Source organism: Salvelinus alpinus, chromosome 35, assembly GCF_045679555.1.
Source record: "Salvelinus alpinus chromosome 35, SLU_Salpinus.1, whole genome shotgun sequence".
Taxonomy (NCBI): domain Eukaryota; kingdom Metazoa; phylum Chordata; class Actinopteri; order Salmoniformes; family Salmonidae; genus Salvelinus; species Salvelinus alpinus.
In genome coordinates this window covers 2,520,188-2,542,657 of record NC_092120.1, presented here as the reverse complement: position 1 = coordinate 2,542,657, position 22,470 = coordinate 2,520,188, and positions in this window count along the sequence as shown.

Sequence of the window (22,470 nt, the reverse complement as noted above, 5' to 3'; positions counted from 1 at the left end):
TTATGACCCTGTATCTCACTTTCCACCACTGGGTTGGCGGCCCGTTGGACCAACCATAATATTTGCCATAAGGCAGTCACAACAGGTTTGACTCTTCGTCCTGACCAGTCAGTGCACATCAAGTTAACAGGTTTCAGCTGTGGTGCAGGCATGTCAATCCACGAGTGCACAAGTCAAACATATTTCACTTGGAGCATGCAGGGCTTAACCACAACCCAACAGCACCCTTCACCCCTCCCTCGCTCCTTTCTACCTCTCCCTTTTCCCTTCTTTCTCCCATTTCAGTCTCTGGGGCAAACAGTGAATCAAACGAGCTGTTCACACAGGAAACCCTCACACACCCTATGAATGGTGAATGTTCATGAATATGTATTGACATGGAGGTAGCTTGCTGCAATAATAACGAGAGGTTCCACAGTGATTTTTTTGTTAAATAAAACATTTTTATAATGTCCAGAACGGAATGATTCTGGGTCTATATGAGTCCTTAGAGCGAATAAATTGTTAATTCATTTTTTACCGAAATACGATCGTGATGAACAGCTGGAAAACAGATGTTGATCATTTAAACGGGTTCAACCTTCTTAATTGGGAGAAGAAGAAACTCAACCTTTGTTTAAGAATTACTTTCAACACTAAATTAGGTTATATACTATAGGCCGTTATCAATAAAATATCACCATACACAATATCGAGTGTTCGATATGTCTGCTGGGGGGCAAGGAGACTCCACTAAAACCATTGACAACTGCGTGCCATTTTCAAGGGATTGCTAAATAAATGTTAACTCTTTGGTTGTAATATCATCATCTCTTGAAGAGCATAGACAGAATTACACATTTCTGATTATTCCATGCAAAACAATTGCACACATTTAGCTCTATCATCAGAGTTATAAAGCAAGTAACTGCATACTTTTCATGATCAGTAAACATCAAGTCAGTTAAGAACAAATTCTTATTTACAATGACGGCGTACCCTGGCCAAACCCTCCCCTAACGATTGTGATACATGCCGGATTTGAACCAGGGTCTGTAGTGACACCTCTAGAACTGTGTTCCAGTGCCTTAGACTGCTGTGCCAGCCTCCTTCCTCACCAGAAACCAAATTGAAAGCTCTGCACCGTATTGTGACGTTTCATTGATGACGACCTATACAAACAATATACAGTAACAGCATATCTGGGCTTAACCATCTTTTAGAGACGTTGATGTCGTCACGGAAACTCTCAGGGGCCAACTAACTGACTTAAATAAAATGTAACGCAACTGGTCAACCTTCCCTTATTCACGTCACGGAGCTGTCACGTGATCATTTATCAGCACAACCAATCTATTTTCATTTCACAGGAGGTCCTTTTTCATTTTAATTCATGTGCCCACTTAATATGAGCACGATTCTTTTTAATACAACACAAATTATGTGGAACGGTTGTACCCTTGAGCAATGTACTTTACCTGCCGACATTCCTCTGGTGCAGAGCTCAGCACAGAAAATGGTTTTGCAGAATTTGTGAGTCACTTGGGATGAAAGTCAGAGCCAAACCAAATGAATAATAATACTAATATTTTCATAAGGGTCTGGACCCTTCTTCTCTCTCCTCTTCCCTCTCTCTCTCCCTGTTTGGTAGAAGGCCTAATTTACAGAAAGGAAAGCAGCATTGTCTGGGCAGGGGAGCGGTAAGCCATCCGTTTATTGGCTGCTGCTTTTAGTGCTGATGCGGGGAGCTGCGTGGAGCGGCGTAGACGGTACCTCAGCCTCAGCAGTGTGAAATGTAATTACGTCAGTGAAGTAAGTGGGGTGTCTCCGGGTGGAAATACACCCAGCCTGGCAGAGCCTTGCCTGAGTGTGTCGAGGGGTGGGGAGTTCCTCTGGGTCACTACCCCTAATCACAGCCTGGATCCTACCAAGGATGTAGCCACCACACAGAGGAAGAAGCACAGGAAATTAAGATGGGGAGAGAGTGGAGGGGAGTTGACTCCAAGAATTGTTCCTAGGTGAAAATGAATCCGGTCAGGAAGAGGATGAAAAATACAATCAGGAAATACTGGAAGGAAGGCAGTAGCAAAAACGAGTGGCTGGCTAATAATAGGACAGTGATAAGAGAGAGACAATAACAATGATGACTGTGACTCCAAAGCAATTTGCAGTCCAACTTTTCAGTGCCAATGCCTGGCAATATGTCAGCGGTTTACAGCGCTTATGTTGGAAATTCAATGAGGACAAGCCATTTTTCAGGCAGTATTTTTATTCAAGCACCTCTTCTCTCAGTGGCATAGACTACTAACAGCATTCAAATATGTATAAAATAGTTTTGTCAGAAGCATTAATTTGGCAGTACCAGTGAATTATCATAATATTAACATGATTATAATCATCCTTTATTGAGTTTACCTTGTTGAATAGAATACATTTTCAGATGTATTTTTCCAATATAATTGTCACGCCCTGACCATAGAGAGCTTTTTATTCTCTATGTTGGTTGGGTCGGGGTGTGACTAGGGTGGGTCATCTAGGTGTTTGTGTGTCTATGTTGGCCTGTTATGGTTCCCAATCAGAGGCAGCTGTTTATCGTTGTCTCTGATTGAGTACCATATTTAGGCAGCCATTTCACCTTTGTGCTTTGTGGGATCTTGTCTATGTCTAGTTGTCTGCGTGCACTACATAGCTTCACATTTCATTGCTCTTTGTTATTTTTGTTTGTGAGTTTCATCGGAATAAAACATGTGGAACTCTATGCACGCTGCGCCTTGGTCTACTCATTTCGATGAACGTGACAGAAGATCCCACCACCAAAGGACCAAGCAGCGTGGCCAGGAGGAGCAGGGATCCTGGGCCCGGGAGAAAAGGGAGTGGAGGACATCATGGACATGGGAGGAGATTATGGCAGGGGACAAGACCCTGCCATGGAAGCAGGTCGGAGGCAGCGAAGGAGGATCAATGACTACTCCGGGATTCGGAACCACGACGGAGGCCCGAGAGGCAGTCCCCCCCGGCACACGGAGTGGTCGGCGGGGCCGAGGGGTGAACCAGAGCCAGTCAGGGAGTCGAGTGAGGAACTCAACGAAAGATTCCGGAGAGAGGTGTTGGCGTTGGGAACGCTGCAGAGCGGGCGTGCTGAGGAGCTTGACACCAGTCCGGTGTCATATGCACCAGTTTCACGCATCTGGCCTCCAGTGCGCCACCCCAGTCCGGTAAGTCATGTGTCTCCTTCACGCACTCGCTATAAGGAGCGTGTGATCGTTCAGGCACCATGTTATGCGGTTCTACGCACCGTGTCTCCAGTGCGCCTTACCAGCCCAGTGCGTCCTGTGCCAGCGCCCCGCACTTGCCGGGCTAAAGTGAGCATCCATCCAGGATGGGTTGTGCCAGCTCTACACTCAAGACCTCCAGTGCGCCTCCACAGTCCAGTATGTCCTGTGCCTCCTCCCCGCACTCGCCCTGAGGTGCGTGTCATCAGCCCGGTGCCACCTGTACCGGTCCCACGCATCAGGCCTCCAGTGCGCCTCCACAGTCCAGAGCTTCCGGCGATAGTTCCCAGTCCAGAGCTTACGGCGACAGTTCCCAGTCCAGAGCTTCCGGCGACAGGTCCCAGTCAAGAGATTCCAGCGACAGGTCCCAGTCCAGAGCTTCCGGCGACAGGTCCCAGTCCAGAGCTTCCGGTGACAGTTCCCAGTCCAGAGCTTCTGGTGACAGGTCCCAGTCCAGAGCTTCCGGCGACAGGTCCCAGTCCAGAGATTCCGGCGACAGGTCCCAGTCCAGAGCTTCCGGCGACAGGTCCCAGTCCAGAGCTTCCGGTGACAGTTCCCAGTCCAGAGCTTCCGGTGACAGTTCCCAGTCCAGAGCTTCTGGTGACAGGTCCCAGTCCAGAGCTTCCGGCGACAGATCCCAGTCCAGAGCTTCCGGCGACAGGTCCCAGTCCAGAGCTTCCGGCGACAGTTCCCAGTCCAGAGCTTCCGGCGACAGTTCCCAGTCCAGAGCTTCCGGCGACGTTTCACAGTCCGGAACCTCCGACGGTCCACAGTACGGAACCTCCAACGACGGTCCACAGTCCGGAACCTCTTACGACGGTCCACAGTACGGAACCTCCTGAGACAGTCCACAGTCCGAACCTCCTGAGACGGTCCACAGTCCGGAACCTCCTGAGACGGTCTACAGTCCGGAACCTCCTGAGACGGTTCGCGGTCCGGAACCTCCTGAGACGGTCCGCGGTCCGGAACCTCCTGAGATGGTCCGCGGTCCGGAGCCTCCAGTGACGGTCTGAGGTCCAGAACCTCGGGCGGGGGTTCTCAGTCCGGAGCCTCCCGCGACGATTCACGGTCCGATCCTCCAGCGACAATCCACGGCCCGGAGTCCCCGGCGACGATCTACGGTCCGGAGTCCCCGGCAACGATCTACGGTCCGAAGCCTCCGGCGAAGATTCACGGTCCGGTTCCTCCGGCAAAGACCCACGGTCCGGTTCCTCCGGCAACAACCCACGGTCCAGAGCTTCCGGCAATGATCCCCGCACCAGAGCCGCCATGGAGGAAGACGTATCTGCGAGTGGAGTGGGTACTTCGCCCCGCACCGGAGCCGCCCCCGACGGTAGATGCCCACCTGGACCCTCCCCTATTGAGTCAGGTTTTGCGGTCGGAGTCCGCACCTTTGGGGAGGGGGGGGGGGGGGGGGAATTGTCACGCCCTGACCATAGAGAGCTTTTTATTCTCTATGTTGGTTGGGTCGGGGTGTGACTAGGGTGGGTCATCTAGGTGTTTGTGTGTCTATGTTGGCCTGTTATGGTTCCCAATCAGAGGCAGCAGTTTATCGTTGTCTCTGATTGGGGATCATATTTAGGCAGCCATTTCCCCTTTGTGCTTTGTGGGATCTTGTCTATGTCTAGTTGCCTGCGAGCACTACATGGCTTCACGTTTCGTTGCTTTTTGTTATTTTTGTTTGTGAGTTTCATCGGAATAAAACATGTGGAACTCTATGCAAGCTGCTTATTGGTCTACTCATTTCGACGAGCGTGACAATAATATGAGAATAGGAAAAATAATCTTGAGGTGTTTTCAACATGGAACAAGGGATTTGGTCAGAATCCCCCATCTTGGCTTTGATCCTTTTGACCCTGTAACAATCTGCTCTGAAAATCCCAGTCTGCCCACCCCTCCTTTTCCTCAGGGACAGGTCAAGAGACCAAAAGGAAGCCTACGTGATGCGTATGTGCCTCCTCTTTGAATCCAAACTACCTTTACCTCGTTCTCCAAACACAATCTGTTTGTCTGCCCTCTTCACCTAAGAAGTCCCAAACAACAGATGCTCATCTTGGGCTCCGACAACAGGGGATCGGTGACTCAGAGGAAAAAATCGCTCCTCCAGATGTGTAAAAATAAAACAAGGCCAGTGTTTTCAGTGTCGGGAGAATTTCCTTCCAACCTTCGTCTTTTTAAAACTCAACCCAACCTGCTTCCCATTCACCACTTGGCTCGAAGCAGGAAACAACAAGACTCAGGAGTGGTGTCTATTTTCTAAACCTCTGAGGTTATGACACAGATATCTTCAAAGAAAATCGAAGGGAGGACAGTTGGAGCCAATAGTAGATTGTTGATCCGGCACAGCCAATCATTAACTGTTTTTAGTTAGGCAGGAGGCTAGTGAAATGAAAAGGATCCTCTGACCCTTGAGACAGCTGAGGCAAACTTGCCAATCTTTAACTTTGCCTTTCTTTGCCAGTCTCTTGCACACAGAGGGGGCCTTTGTGGTTTGCTCCCCCCACGGTTGGCAGCTGTGGGCTTAGCAGCCAGTCATCCATAGAGGGGCACATTTTGCCGTTTTGGGAGAGGTGGAGAAAGCAGCAGTGTTTTTATCTCTTCTCTTTTTCCCATCAAGCACTGTCCATCTCTGGGTTCTCACAAATCTGGCGTGTCACCTGTTGAGGGTTGTCCATGCTGCCAAGGGGGGTTGTTAATTGGCCGGAGTGCCACCCAAACAGACTGCTCTGTCTCTCCCCGAAGAATGGCAAATTAATAAGGGCCAACATAGAGGAGAGAGGCAACACAGCAGTCAGACAGGACTGTGTTTTTGTTTGCTTATAGTTTGTTCTATTTCAATATCGAGACCAACAAAATTACATATTGTTTACTAACCACATACTAACCACAAGTATTCATATCCCTGCTCCAAAGTACAATCTGTTGCAAATGTGAGCGATTATGATAATAATTGTGGATAAGTAACACAACATCACTGACCGATGAAAACCTTGTAACTCAAAGTAGTAACTCCCCTCAAAAGTACTCTGAACATGTCCTGTTCCAAGAAAATATATTACATTTAGCTTCTGAAGATTCAAAATTGTATGTTCATTAATGGTCAAATATAGCAGTTTTTTCAATTTCCTGAAAAGTTTCTGTTTTGGAGATGAGAGATTTTCCTCTGACAGCGACGGGTGTTTGTGTTAAAAGCGGAGGGAAGTATTACTGAGATTCTGAAGCATACAGTATGGGTAGTAGCTTTCAGGCTCTTTAGATGTCAAATATAAGAAGGGTATAGTGTATGCCATTTTTACATCGACTATATGCATCAGTCCCTCATTAGGCAGGGAGTTAGTATATTGAATCCTTTCCAAACGTTGTAATCAAAATCCTCCCCATCTCTGTTGGAAGTAATGTCAGTCCAGGAATTCCCTTTGGGTAGTAAGTATAAATATTCCCTTTAACGGTTGGTGTTGTTTTGCAGGGCCTTTGGAGGGATCAGCACTCACTCTGCGTTACATAGTCTCCTTCCTGCCTCTCCCTCTAGGGCTCTCCCAGCCTTGTACAAACCTGCTGTGACATCCACCTTTTGCAGCTAAGACGGCTTGACAAATAAGTGATGACCGCTCACATTTTTAATTTAGGAGACTGATGAAAAATTAACCGTGGCATTGCAAGACCTTGATTTAAAACAACCCTTCTCCTTTCTGCTCTCTCTCTCCACAACAAATTGTCACTCTGCCTCTCACATAAATATGTGTTCCTTGCACTCGTTAGGGAAGAGGAGGGAGAGGGGTTGTTCCCTAAACTCTGAGAGGCTGGGCGGGCGGCACAGGAGCCGCTCCAATCGGACTCCTCTTCTCCCCATGTTGGTTCGGGGTCCACCTCCATGATCTTCCTTCGTCTACCCCTGCTCAGCATAATACCTCCTGAAAGGTAGCTAACTATTAATAGAGTTCGCACAGCACTGCAGTCATACAGATGGCCCCGCAGCACTGTGACTAAGTAGAACTGATGTCTCTAGTGACAAGTGCTCGTGTTGCTGTCACCCAGGACGTGCAGACACTCCGCATACATTATAGACTGCTGGCTTTCTCTCCTCTCCTCTCCGCCCCCCCCCCATTCCCCCTCCATTCTGGAGGGCGCCACAGCTGCCCCAAAGTGAATTCCAAATGAGGGGAACTGTCAGGGTTTGTTTGCTGCAGGCCTTGATTTGATGCTATTATTTTGCAGATGGAGAGAGAGAACCGGGAGCTTGTTCTGGAGATTCTAGCCCAGAGCAGAGCGCTACTAGTGGACGCCGCCCCTCTCGCCTCAGGTCTGGCATGGTGGTACAGACACTCTTTAACACAGATAATGGTATGGCAGGAATAGGAATACAAGACGCTTTCATTTTTTGTTTTAGCTCTATGCCCTGAAAACAGTCTGTGTGTTAGAGGGTCGGAAGCCAAGCCAAACCGACAAAGCTCTCTCTCTCTCATATCCCTCTACACATAGCCAGCTGTTCTTCATTAATTTTTCTCAAGCGCAGCTGCATATGTAAATAATCCATGTTGTCTCCTGTTAGATGGGTGGATCCTCCCGACCAGGGCATCTTGTGTTGTCTGTGAAAGCACTAAGCACTCTCTCCTCTGGTGCCCTCAGTTCAGTGCAGGACCAGGCTACTTTAAAGTCATGCTGCTGTTCATCTGGGCCATGGGCGATAGTAAGACAGAAAGACTGTCTCCAGCTGTTGGGTCAACCTCTTCTCTGAGTCAGAGTGACTGGCAGGCAGCGCTTCAACCTCTGCCCAGCTTACCTAACACAAGCATAAAAATTACATCTTATCTCAAAGTGCTAAGATATTTGTTCCAGGTCAAGGAGTGTTTTCTGCTGTTGTTTTCTGTTCTGTCAGAGTCTGTATGTTAGAGCGTCCCAAATAGCACCATCCCATTTTTCATTCAATTCTTGGAAAGCCATAAACTCTGCCAACCCCAAGAAAGACTGACAACCGACCAGCCACAGAAGTGTACGGGCACATCGACCAGAACAAAAACAAAACTGGAGTCAGAAGGAGAAACGTGGGGGAAGGAGGGAGGGAACGCGGGAAAAGGGGGAGAAATGGGAGAGGGGAGCCCCTAATAATGGCCGTGGCTTGACATGCTATGGAAAGTGACAGTGGACAAGTCATCCATTATTTATAGCAACACAGCAGAGCTGTATTATTTATGTTTTCAGCAGCGTGAGCAGTGAGGGATCATGGCACAAAACAAGCAGCCAGTCACGGCCCATTCCAGTGACTGTCAGGGCAGCAGGGCCCGCCGGTGCGGTGCAGTGTGGTGTGGTGGAGGTAGCTAGCTGTATGGTGCTGGATGGGCTGGACACTGCACCATAGAGACATACGGCTGGGCCAAGCTGTCTCTGAGTATCTCTCTCTCTATCTAGTCAGGTTGATGACATGCTCTGTCAGTCTCTATAGGCTCCTCACAAAACAAAGAAGATATGAGTAAAATATGGCGTCAATAGCTACAGTATCACATCCTGTAGACAAAGGTGATCTAACAGGTGATCTGCAGTGCAGAAATATATTTAAAGACACTCCATTGCTAGAGGGAAGCGTGGGTGAAATAAGCACTATAATGATCATAAGTGGTGATAGAGCCAACAATCAATTGACACATTCATCAGCGAGTGACAGAAATACTGATCTGAGTATGAGATTCCCAACCAGTAATCTATTCTTATGGATCACCAGGCCGTGTTCAATAGGATCAGTGTCATTGCCTCCCATATTTATCTGAAGAGAAATAAGGAGAGAGAGAGAGAGTGCAAGAGAGAGAGAGAGAGAGAGCACTAGAGAGAGCCAGCGCAAGAGAGAGAGAGCGATAAAGAGAGAGAGCAAGAGAGAGAGAGAGGAAACAGAGAAACACATGTGTACCTGGCAGGCCAGAGCGTAGCACTGCAGATTGGGCATGGCAGAAAACAGGGGCCTGACTTGACTCTGTGGAATGCGAGTCACCATTACCAGATGTTGCTAATGGTGTGGACCACCTGAGTCAAAAGACCCTTGCATTATTAATAACTCTGTCAATTTGCTCCAGTTTTCTTATCAAGAGGGACTTACTGTACAGCAAGTGATGTAGCCTACAGTGATTCTACCATCAACTTTGGGGATATTACTGTAGCTAGATCTCTATGCTCCTCTGCATGACCACCTAATAGTCCCTGTAACAGTCAGGGTTGGGGAGTAACGGACTACATGTAATCCGTTCCATGTAAGGGATTACAAAAACCGGTAACTGTAGTCTGTTACGTTACCAGCAAAAATATTATAATCAGATAACAGATACTTTTGAAAAACGAGATGATTACTTTGAGCATTGCTTTTAAATTCAGAAAGGATTTTGCGGAAAAAAAATCTTTGACACTTCTCTGTTTTCTCAATGACATTCAAATGAGCATTGAAAAAAGACGTTCCACATGAGCGAGTCTGACCACAAGTCAGTGACCACTATGATGACACACCAAATGTGTTTGATGGATTGCGGGAAAAGAGCAGGAATAGGCTTTTAGCTATGTCTTCCAACGGTGCAACTGCTGTCGGCATCCAAAGATTATTCAACTTGAATAAACGCTTGTAGGTAAGGATGACAGCAGTGGCGTAGTCTATGGCGATATCACTTATTACTGATATCTACATAGCGCATTGATGTGAATCACACTGCTGCTCTCTCATTTAGCTATTTGCGCCTTACGGATTGTGGTTCTTGTGGATGGCTGTTCACAATCTAAATGTGTATTTGAACCCAATAATGGTTGAATTCAACAAGTTTAAACCTCTTGCCACTATAGGGGGTGCTGTTTCAACTTCGACATTTATCGTTCCCAAATTAAACTGCCTCGTACTCAATTCTTGCTCGTACAATATGCATATTATTATTACTATTGGATAGAAAACAATCTCTAGTTTCTAAAATCGTTTGAATTATGTCTGTGGGTGAAACAGAACTCATTCTGCAGCGAAATTCATGACAGGAACTGCGAAGGTCTGAAAACGAGGCTCTGTTCTCAGATCAGTTTAAAGCTCTGTATGTATCCTATGGGTCGACATGAACTGCACCCGCCTTCCCCTGGATGTCAGTAACCAATGAGAATTGGAATGGAGTTTCTACGCAGATCTCAGACCTTATAAAGCCCCAAGGAACGGAGGGAGCTCTCTTTTTGACGTTCATCATGACGCAAAGCAAGACCTCAGGATGGCATTTTGAAACGCTCAGTTATCGGCCTTAGATATATCCGTCTGTAATTTAATTCGATATAGGTGTTAGAAACATCATAACGAAGTTATTTTAAACCGAGTTATATCAGTTTATGCGAGTATATTGTGATTTTCGGAATTTCCTTAGTATTGCGTTTTGAACATTTGGGCATGTCTGCGCCACATAGCTATTGTTAGCTGCTAGTTCCAAAGTTGAAGAGGACGTTTTACAACCGAGCAACGATTCTTTTGGACAAAGGACAACTTGCCCAAGATTCTGATGGAAGCTCGTCCAAAAGTAAGAGCTATTTATGATGTTATTCCGTATTTATGTGGAAAAATGTAAAAGGATTTGTCCGCCATTATTGCGGCACTGGTCTGGCTGTAACGCACACTGTATGTCTAGTAACGTTAATTTTAAAAATCTAACACAGCGGTTGCATTAATAACTAATGCATCTTTCATTTGCTGTCCAACCTGTATTTTTTAGTCAAGTTTACGATTATTTATCGATTAGATTAGGTGCCTCTCCAAGATGGCGCCGGCCAGAATGCATGAAATGCTGCTACTGATCACATTGTATAACCACGATTTGTGCTGCTAAATATGCACATTTTCGAACAAAACCTATATGCATCGTGTAATATGATGTTAAAGGACTGTCATCTGATGAAGTTTATCAAGGTTAATCCAATTATATATATTTTGCTGGATTGTTACGATCGCTAACATTTGCTGGTAAATGCGGTTGTGTTTCTGGCTATTGTGGTAAGCTAATATAATGCTATATTGTGTTTTCGCTGTAAAACACTTAAAAAATCTGACATATTGGCTGGATTCACAAGATGTTGGGCTTTCATTTGCTGTACGCTGTGTATTTTTCGGAAATGTTTTATGATGAGTAATTGAGTATTTGATGTTGGTCTCTGTAATTATTCTGCCTGCATCGACGCTATTTCAGATTGCAGCTGCAATGTAGAACTGTGATTTATACCTGAAATATGCAAATTTTTCGAACAAAACATATGCTATACAATAAATATGTTATCAGACTGTCATCTGATGAAGTTGTTTCTTGGTTAGTGGCTAGTAAAAAAAGTAAAAGTGGTGTCTTTTGCTAACGTGGTTAGCTAATAGATTTACATATTGTGTCTTCCCTGTAAAACATTTTAAAAATCAGAAATGATGGCTGGATTCACAAGATGTGTATCTTTCATCTGGTGTCTTGGACTTGTGATTTAATGATATTTAGATGCTAGTATTTACTTGTTACGCTATGCTAGGCTATTTTTAGTGATGGGGGTGCTCCCGGATCCAGGTTTGGGAGGAATTAAAGGTTAAGCTGCCTATCAAATCAAATCAAATCAAGTGTATTTTATATAGCCCTTCGTACATCAGCTAATATCTCGAAGTGCTGTACAGAAACCCAGCCTAAAACCCCAAACAGCAAGCAATGCAGGTGTAGAAGCACGGTGGCTAGGAAAAACTCCCTAGAAAGGCCAAAACTAGGAAGAAACCTAGAGAGGAACCAGGCTATGAGGGGTGGCCAGTCCTCTTCTGGCTGTGCCGGGTGGAGATTATAACAGAACTATGCCAAGATGTTCAAAATGTTCATAAGTGACAAGCATGGTCAAATAATAATCATGAATCATTTTCAGTTGGCTTTTCATAGCCGATCATTAAGAGTTGAAAATAGCAGGTCTGGGACAGGTGGCGGTTCCATAACCACAGGCAGAACAGTTGAAACTGGAATAGCAGCAAGGCCAGGTGGACTGGGGACAGCAAGGAGTCATCATGCCCGGTAGTCCTGACGTATGGTCCTAGGGCTCAGGTCCTCCGAGAGAGAGAAAGAAAGAGAGAAGGAGAGAATTAGAGAGAGCCAAGATTTTCAAAATGTTCATAAATGACAAGCATGGTCAAATAATAATCAGGAATAAATATCAGTTGGCTTTTCATAGCCGATCATTAAGAGTTGAAAACAGCAGGTCTGGGACAGGTAGGGGTTCCATAACCGCAGGCAGAACAGCTGAAACTGGAATAGCAGCAAGGCCAGGCGGACTGGGGACAGCAAGGAGTCATCATGCCCGGTTTGCCGTGACGTATGGTCCTAGGGCTCAGGTTCTCAGAGAGAGAGAAAGAAAGAGAGAACGAGAGAATTAGAGAGAGCATACTTAAATTCACACAGGACACTGGATAAGATAGGAGAAGTACTCCAGGTATAACCAACTGACCCTAGCCCCCCGACACATAAACTACTGCAGCATAAATACTGGAGGCTGAGACAGGAGGGGTCAGGAGACACTGTGGCCCCATCATAAGAAACCCCCGGACAGGGCCAAACAGGAAGGATATAACCCCACCCACTTTGCCAAAGCACAGCCCCCACACCACTAGAGGGATATCTTCAACCACCAACTTACAATCCTGAGACAAGGCCGAGTATAGCCCACAAAGATCTCCACCACAGCACAAACCAAGTGGGGGCGCCAACCCAGACAGGAAGATCACGTCAGTAACTCAACCCACTCAAGTGACGCACCCCTCCCAGGGACGGCATGAAAGAGCACCAGTAAGCCAGTGACTCAGCCCCTGTAATAGGGTTAGAGGCAGAGAATCCCAGTGGAGAGAGGGGAACCGGCCAGGCAGAGACAGCAAGGGCGGTTCGTTGCTCCAGAGCCTTTCCGTTCACCTTCACACTCCTGGGCCAGACTACACTCAATCATATGACCTACTGAAGAGATAAGTCTTCAGTAAAGACTTAAAGGTTGAGACCGAGTCTGCGTCTCTCACATGGGTAGGCAGACCGTTCCATAAAAATGGAGATCTATAGGAGAAAGCCCTGCCTCTCGCTGTTTGCTTAGAAATTCTAGGGACAATTAGGAGGCCTGCGTCTTGTGACCGTAGCGTACGTATAGGTATGTACGGCAGGACCAACTCGGAAAGATAGGTAGGAGCAAGCCCATGTAACGCTTTATAGGTTAACAGTAAAACCTTGAAATCAGCCCTTGCCTTAACAGGAAGCCAGTGTAGGGAAGCTAGCACTGGAGTAATATGATCAAATTTCTTGGTTCTAGTCAGGATTCTAGCAGCCGTATTTAGCACTAACTGAAGTTTATTTAGTGCTTTATCCGGGTAGCCGGAAAGTAGAGCATTGCAGTAGTCTAACCTAGAAGTAACAAATGCATGGATAAATTTTTCTGCATCATTTTTGGACAGAAAATTTCTGATTTTTGCAATGTTACGTAGATGGAAAAAAGCTGTCCTTGAAACAGTCTTGATATGTTCGTCAAAAGAGAGATCAGGGTCAAGAGTAACGCCGAGGTCCTTCACAGTTTTATTTGAGACGACTTTACAACCATCAAGATTAATTGTCAGATTTAACAGAAGATCTCTTTGTTTCTTGGGACCTAGAACAAGCATCTCTGTTTTGTCCGAGTTTAAAAGTAGAAAGTTTGCAGCCATCCACTTCCTTATGTCTGAAACACAGGCTTCTAGCGAGGGCAATTTTGGGGCTTCACCATGTTTCATTGAAATGTACAGCTGTGTGTCATCCGCATAGCAGTGAAAGTTAACATTATGTTTTCGAATAACATCCCCAAGAGGTAAAATATATAGTGAAAACAATAGTGGTCCTAAAACGGAACCTTGTGGAACACCGAAATGTACAGTTGATTTGTCAGAGGACAAACCATTCACAGAGACAAACTGATATCTTTCCGACAGGTAAGATCTAAACCAGGCCAGAACTTGTCCATGTAGACCAATTTGGGTTTCCAGTCTCTCCAAAAGAATGTGGTGATCGATGGTGTCAAAGGCAGCACTAATGTCTAGTAGCACGAGGACAGATGCAGAGCCTCGGTCTGACGCCATTAAAAGGTCATTTACCACCTTCACAAGTGCAGTCTCAGTGCTATGATGGGGTCTAAAACCAGACTGAAGCATTTCGTATACATTGTTTGTCTTCAGGAAGGCAGTGAGTTGCTGCGCAACAGCTTTTTCAAAAAATTTTGAGAGGAATGGAAGATTCGATATAGGCCGATAGTTTTTTATATTTTCCGGGTCAAGGTTTGGCTTTTTCAAGAGAGGCTTTATTACTGCCACTTTTAGTGAGTTTGGTACACATCCGGTGGATAGAGAGCCGTTTATTATGTTCAACATAGGAGGGCCAAGCACAGGAAGCAGCTCTTTCAGTAGTTTAGTAGGAATAGGATCCAGTATGCAGCTTGAAGGTTTAGAGGCCATGATTATTTTCATCATTGTGTCAAGAGATATAGTACTAAAACACTTAAGTGTCTCTCCCGATCCCAGGCCCTGGCAGAGCTGTGCAGATCCAGGACAGCTAAGCCCTGGAGGAATATGCAGATTTAAAGAGGAGTCCGTAATTTGCTTTCTAATGATCATGATTTTTTCCTCAAAGAAGTTCATGAATTTATTACTGCTGAAGTGAAAGCCATCCTCTCTTGGGGAATGCTGCTTTTTAGTTAGCTTTGCAACAGTATCAAAAAGAAATTTTGGATTGTTCTTATTTTCCTCAATTAAGTTGGAAAAGTAGGATGATCGAGCAGCAGTGAGGGCTCTTCGGTACTGCACGGTACTGTCTTTCCAAGCTAGTCGGAAGACTACCAGTTTGGTGTGGCGCCATTTCCGTTCCAATTTTCTGGAAGCTTGCTTCAAAGCTCGGGTATTTTCTGTATACCAGGGAGCTAGTTTCTTATGACAAATGTTTTTCGTTTTTAGGGGTGCAACTGCATCTAGGGTATTGCGCAAGGTTAAATTGAGTTCCTCAGTTAGGTGGTTAACTGATTTTTGTCCTCTGACGTCCTTGGGTAGGCAGAAGGAGTCTGGAAGGGCGTCAAGGAATTTTTGTGTTGTCTGAGAATTTATAGCACGACTTTTGATGCTCCTTGGTTGGGGTCTGAGCAGATTATTTGTTGCGATTGCAAACGTAATAAAATGGTTGTCCGACAGTCCAGGATTATGAGGAAAAACATTAAGATCTACAACATTTATTCCATGGGACAAAACTAGGTCCAGAGTATGACTGTGGCAGTGAGTAGGTCCAGAGACATGTTGGACAAAACCCACTGAGTCGATGATGGCTCCGAAAGACTTTTGGAGTGGGTCTGTGGACTTCTCCATATGAATATTAAAATCACCAAAAATTTAAATATGATCTGCTATGACTACAAGGTCTGATAGGAATTCAGGGAACTCAGAGAGGAACGCTGTATATGGCCCAGGAGGCCTATAAACAGTAGCTATAAAAAGTGATTGAGTAGGCTGCATAGATTTCATGACTAGAAGCTCAAAAGACGAAAACGGCATTTTGTTTTTTGTAAATTGAAATTTGCTATCGTAAATGTTAGCAACACCTCCGCCTTTGCGGGATGCACGGGGGATATGGTCAATCAATCATTATCAATCATTGTTTTTGAAACCAGTGGACAGCAAGTAAAAAATACACTCTTGCAACATCTGCATAGTGCAGATCCCAGCCAATGGAATAAAAGTGGGGCTTCTATTGCTCAATCTAATTCATGCTGATAAAACCCCATAGGCCTAATGGACACATGCTCAAACTCTCACACTTTGGATAGACTTAAAGGGGCAATCCGTAGTTGCTACATCCATTTTTGGACTGATCAATATATATATATATCCATTGAAACGTATAAATGCCTCATGAGCTTAGTTCATCTGTCACCTCCATGAGAACCCAAAATATAAGCTTGTTTTTCTCCAACGTTTGTAAACATTGAAAATTTAAAGAAACACTGTATAGCCTCATAACATGGTTAAAACAATCCTTTTGATATGATGGATGGTCAGTCCTTGCATCCATAGATCTGTCTATTAATCTGAGAGTGGTTACATTTCTCCAGGCCCATCCCTCAGCTTTTTACCAAAACAAAGACGGGGCGGACGTTTTGTTATTGTTTCATCTGTGGATTTGCCCTTTAAACAGCTATATATTATCAAGATATCAAATTGTCACCGACAAAAAGGTAAACAATAGTCCTGTAGCAAATGCAGCATATGGCATTACTTTTTCACATGTAAATAGCACTTTTCAGTCGTGCTCAAAGCATGCCATTTTTGTCTTCTCCTAATGCCAATTAAGGGGAAAGCTTTAGTCCATCATGTCACGTGTCTGCCTAGTTAAATATAGGTTAAATACATTTATTTTATTTTTTTATTCTTTATTCCACACGCTCTCCCAGGTGTAGTTTGAACCAGCAGCCTCAACCTTTCCTTGTCCCCTGAAGAACAGCATCGCTCCACCACATCCTCTGAGAGACTACCCTTACGGCATAAACAGCATCCAACAGGGTGGACATAGCCCTATGTTGACAGAGTTGACGTGAAATCTAGAAATAACAATGGCTCGTAGGCGATAGACTACCAACCGCGGTGCTCAGGGTTGGCGTTGTCGCTTTAACAGCCTCTGCAATTGCGCCCGTCAATCAAACATAAAAAATATGCTTAATCGTGGATTTGAGCCCAGACTGACGTCATGTCGTTGGAATTTGAGTGTGGAGGCAGGTTTTGAATGGCATGCATGCCTGGTGGATGAATACCATGGCATTAGCTATGCTGCGCTGTCTGGAAAAGGTATAAGTTCTAATGAGTTATGAGCGTGTAGCTGTATTCAGAGTTATGGTTGACACAGATCAGCACTGCGCTCAATATCACAATTACAGTAAGAGCTGTTGTAATGTTGCTCATATGGTTAGGATAGGGACACCTGCTGCTGGACCCCTGCAAACCCAAATACAGCTACTCCCAGAGACTGCTACTCCCTGAGAGATCAGTTATCATTGGATGTGAAGAATAACACCTGTCCTATTCTTACTTCCTTGTTATTTACATGGACCCCTCTTGGACCCATTTGGGAATTCAGGAGCAGCCTAACGTGATCTTGACATTACAGGACATTTGTACATGGTTGAGTCTGAAAATGTGTGAACTTGCTATTTACATGAATTCCTCTTGGACTCATTTGAGTATTCAGAACACTACTGTGATCATGACATGACAAAACGTATGTAGGGGATTTTGTCTGAAAATGTGTGACTTTTTGTCTGAAAATATTTTAACTTTGACCTGACAGCTTTCAATGCTTTAAGATGTCCAACAATGTCCCTGTACCGAAGCAAGCAAAGGTAACCTACCTAAATGACTATCGCCCTGTAGCACTCACTTCTGTGATCATGATTCTGGTGCTTTGAGAGGCTGTGGTCAAGGACCACATCAGCTCCAACTTACCTGACACCCTGGAAACACTACAATTTGCAAACCGACCCAACAGATCCACGGATGATGCAACCGCCATTGCTCTACACACTGCCCTATCCACCTGGAGAAGAGGAATGCCTATGTGAGAATGCTGTTCCTCGACTACAGCTCAGCCTTTAACATCATAGTCCCCTCCAAGCTTGTCACTAAGCTCAAGGCACCTCCCTCTGCAACTGGATCCTGGACTTCCTGACAGGCAGACCCCAGGCAGTGAGGGTAGGCAACAACACCTCCTCCATGCTAACCCTCAACACGGGTGTCCCCCAGGGGTGTGTGCTCAGTCCCCTCCTGTACTCCCTTTACACTCACAAGTGGGTGGCCGCGCACAACTCCAACATCATCATTAAGTTTGTTGATGGCACGAAGGTGGTGGGCCTGATCGCCGATGGTGACGAGACAGCCTACAGGAGGTTAGAGCCCTGGCATAGTGGTGCCAGGAAAACAGCCTCTCCCTCAACGTTAGCAAAACCAAGGAGCTGTTCGTGGACGACAGGAAACAGAGGGCAGTGTGAACCCCCTTATTGACATCGGTGTGGCTGCAATGGAGAGGGTCAAAAGCTTCAGCATGTCCCAGAGGACATGTTCGTCTCTTCAACCTCAGGCGACTGAAGACATTTGGCATGGGCCATCAGAACCTCAATAAGTTCTACAGCTGCACAATTGAGAGCATCTTGACCGGATGCATCACCGCCTGGTACGGCAACTGCACCGCCCTCAACCACAAGGCTCTACCGAGGGTGGTGCTGATGGCCCAATACATCACCGGGGCCGAGCTCCCTGCCCTCCAGGACATCTTTACCAGGCGGTATTTGAGGAAAGCCCAGAAGATCGTCAAGGACTCCAGTCACCCGGGCCACGGACTGTTCACTCTGTTGCTATCTGGTAAGCGGTATCGGAGCATCAGGTCTTAGACCAACATGCGCCGAAACAGATTCTACCACCAGGCCACCCGACTGCTAAACAGCTAACCCTACGTGTATATCCCTACACAGACCTGCACTTTAGAGACTATATGCACCTCAAAGACTATCTTCTCCTTAGAGATTACTTTCTATGACTCTCCACACATTCAACCCTTACACACAAACACTCATAAACACTCACACACAAGTACACACACACACTCAGAATCACACACAAACACACACACTTGTAAATACAGTCTATTATTACTATGCATACAACCTCTTCTTTTACTTGTTATTTTTGACTTGACTCTAATTATTGTTATTGTCGTTATTGACTGATGTACTGCAATGTTGAGGGAACTAGCACACAAGCATTTCGCTGCCCCTTTTATACCTGCTGTAAACTGTGTACGTGATGAAGACAATTAGATTAGATTTCAATCAGATTTTCATATTTTGAGAAGAAACTCAATGAGTCACATTCTTTAAGTGTTTTCTTAGTTAGAGATTTCTATATATTATTATAGAAGCCGTGCTTTTCTTCCTTTTGTTGATAATGAAGTCTATGTCATACTGTTTGATATTCATTCAAACTAAACACACACTGTGTGTCGTTGGTAAGAACACTTTTTTATTCCACTTGAACGTTGGATCAGCTTTCCAATCAGACAGAAGAGAATGCACCAATTGTAATTGCAAGGCTCCGCTTCGGCATTGGCCGACGTTGACGTTTCTTTTTTAATTGACCCCAGGTCAAATAGGGACTGAGATAATATTTTGTTCAATTTTTCTTATTTCCCCGGGAATTGCATTTCCATATAACTTTATTTCATGCTTTATTTATAACCCTTCTTGCAATTACCATGCAAACGACATCTTAACTGCCACCCTTTCTCTCACTGAACAGTTTAGTAAATATCAAACTGTATTCATTATTAATAAACCCACAGCCGAAAAACCCTCTTTTTATACATATATAAATAATTCACATGCTGAAAAGCTTGGGGAGTATGGCTGCCCTCCATTTGATATTACAGAGACAAGCTTAATTAAGAGCATTGCTATGAGTGACACTAACACATGCTGGCTGCATCAGAACTGTCACAATCGCAACTTGCCACCAGGTGACAGACTTTACACAATGGATGTTGATGTTTACTACAGCTGGTGTGAACCCCCCTCGGTTTTGGGGCTCCCATTTACCCCCCCCCCCCCCCCCACACACACACACACACAAACTCTCTCTCACACACACACACACAGACACACATTTAATACACCCACACTACATAGGTTTGATCTACACAGCTGCTGCCGCCTTTTGGCAAGCTGTTTCTTACATCAACATGTGTTTGCTGGCAGGGGACCCTGACGTTTGCATTACAGCACAGCAATAAACAGTGACTGAGGCCCCAGGGTTTATTAGAAAACTATTGTTTGGGGAAAACCCTTTGAGCTTTGAATGTAATTATTGAGTAGTAGAACAACATTACCGTCCAACTCTGACATACAGTATGTTTCGGAAATTATTTTAAATTAGCAGGAAAGGATACATCTGCAAATTACCCCGCTCTATTCTGACTCATGTTGTGTCCATCATTCTCTCACATTGTTTAGTGTCAGACGCGAAATCTCATCTTTTCTAGTGATCTCTTCACACAGTAATTATCAGTAACCTGAGTAGTGAGAATGTGATAGGCTAGATCAGAGTTGTGTGGGAACGTCAACAGGGATTGTTTGAGCCAATGCCTGGGCATGGGCGATCAATCAGTTAATTGATTGCCCCTTTATTAGATTAATCAATGGTTAAGGAATAATTAACGAATAACACCAAAGTAGTAGGCTAGTCTATAAAAGAGAACAGACTGTGGTCCTGTGTGGCTCAGTTGGTAGAGCATGGCACATGCAAAGCCATGGTTGTGGGTTTGATCCCCACAGGGGACCTGTATGAACTCAATACTGTAAGTCACTCAGGATAAGAGTGTCTGCTAAATGTAAAAAATGGATGGAATTTTGGATACAAATCAACCATTAGGACTATGTTTGGTGGTCTTTGGAGAAGGATGCTGCCCAATTTTAGTGCGGTGCCCAGGCATTGAATTTGAGGTTAAAGCATTATTGGTAGAATGGCAGAGTTCCGCATAGGCAATGCAGAGAAAGTTCAACTCTTCTTTTCTGGGGTCTGAGAGACATAACACAATACCATGAACGTTTTCTTCTCCAATTCCAACTATGATGTGATTAGTCTTTTTCATCCTTATGTTTTAAATCAATATTTAGACTACAACTGGATGTGTGGGGTATAATATTAATATTTTGTCATTTATAATCAAGTGAAATTAGATCTCTTAACTTGTTTTAATATATACCAGTATGGGAACCTAAACATAAATAAGCCACTTGAAAGAGAGAAAAAATGTCATTAATTTTAAATAAAGTATCATTTTAAGTAACATTTTAAGTGAGTATGTTTGGGGCAAAATGCTAAATGCCCCCAGGGCAATCAATGCAACTCAATGGTACCTATATGTCCAAATCATCTATAAATAACTTATTTGAGTTACACAATCAATTTTGAGATACTTTAGGATGATTTGGACAGGAAGGGTGAAAATAAAAAGAGGGCCAAATATCAAAACCTCATCATAGTGTGACACCCTGAACTGTTTCACCTGTCTTGTGCTTGTCTCCACCCCCCACCAGGTATCTCCCATTTGTCCCCATTATCTCCTGTGTATTTATACTTCGTTTTCTGTTTGTCTGTTGCCAGTTCGTCTTGTCCCGTCAAGTCCTACCAGCGTGTTCCCGTGTTTCCTGTGCTCTAGTTTTTGTATTTCTTAATCTTTCCAGTTTTGACCTTTCTGCCTGTCCTGACCCTGATCCTGCCTTCCGTTCTGTACCTGCTTGACTCTGATTTGGATTATGACTCATTGCCTGCCTTGACTTACATTTTGCCTGCACCTTGTACTTTAATAAACTCTGAGTCTCGTACTATCCGCCTCCTGTGTCTGTATTTGGGTCTTAGCCTGAGTCCTGATAAATAGTGAGGATATTAATAGTGAGATGTGTAATGTCATTTTGTTAATATATTTGATTTATTTAATTCAAATAAGACACCTAGCTTTTAAAAGTAAATTACTAAAAAATTCTAAAATAAAACATATTGTCACGACTTCCGCCGAAGTCGGTTCCTCTCCTTGTTCAGGCGGCGTTCGGTGGTTGACGTCACCGGCTTTCTAGCCATCGCCGATCCACCTTTCATATGTCCATTTGTCTTGTCTTGTTTTCCTACAAACCTGATTTCAATTCCCTCAGTATTAGACATGTATATAACCCTCTGTTCCCCCCATGTCTGTGTGTAGAATTGTTTGTTGTTTCGTGTATGTGCACTCTAGACTGGTTTGTGCTGGGTTATGTCAACCCATATTATGTTTAGTGTTCTTAGTGCCGTGTGTTTTGTTCGCCGAAATAAAAGGCTCCTTTGGCTACCCAACTTCTGCTCTCCTGCGCCTGACTCCCTTACAGCCAGTTACGCATACCTAACAGAATTCCACACCCGACCATGGAGTCAGCAGGAGCAGGTACACCGGTAATAGGAGTCGGGGAGCTTGTCAGAGAACACGCTGCGATGCTACAACATCTCGGCTTCGCAATGGTCCATCTCGTTCAGACCAAAATGGATGTCTAAAATGGATGTCTTCCCCGATAGTGGGGGAAGCGCCCCCTTTCTAATGTTTCTGTTTTTATTGAATAACAACAACAAAATTATTCTGCCTAGTTATTTCCCTTCAAAATG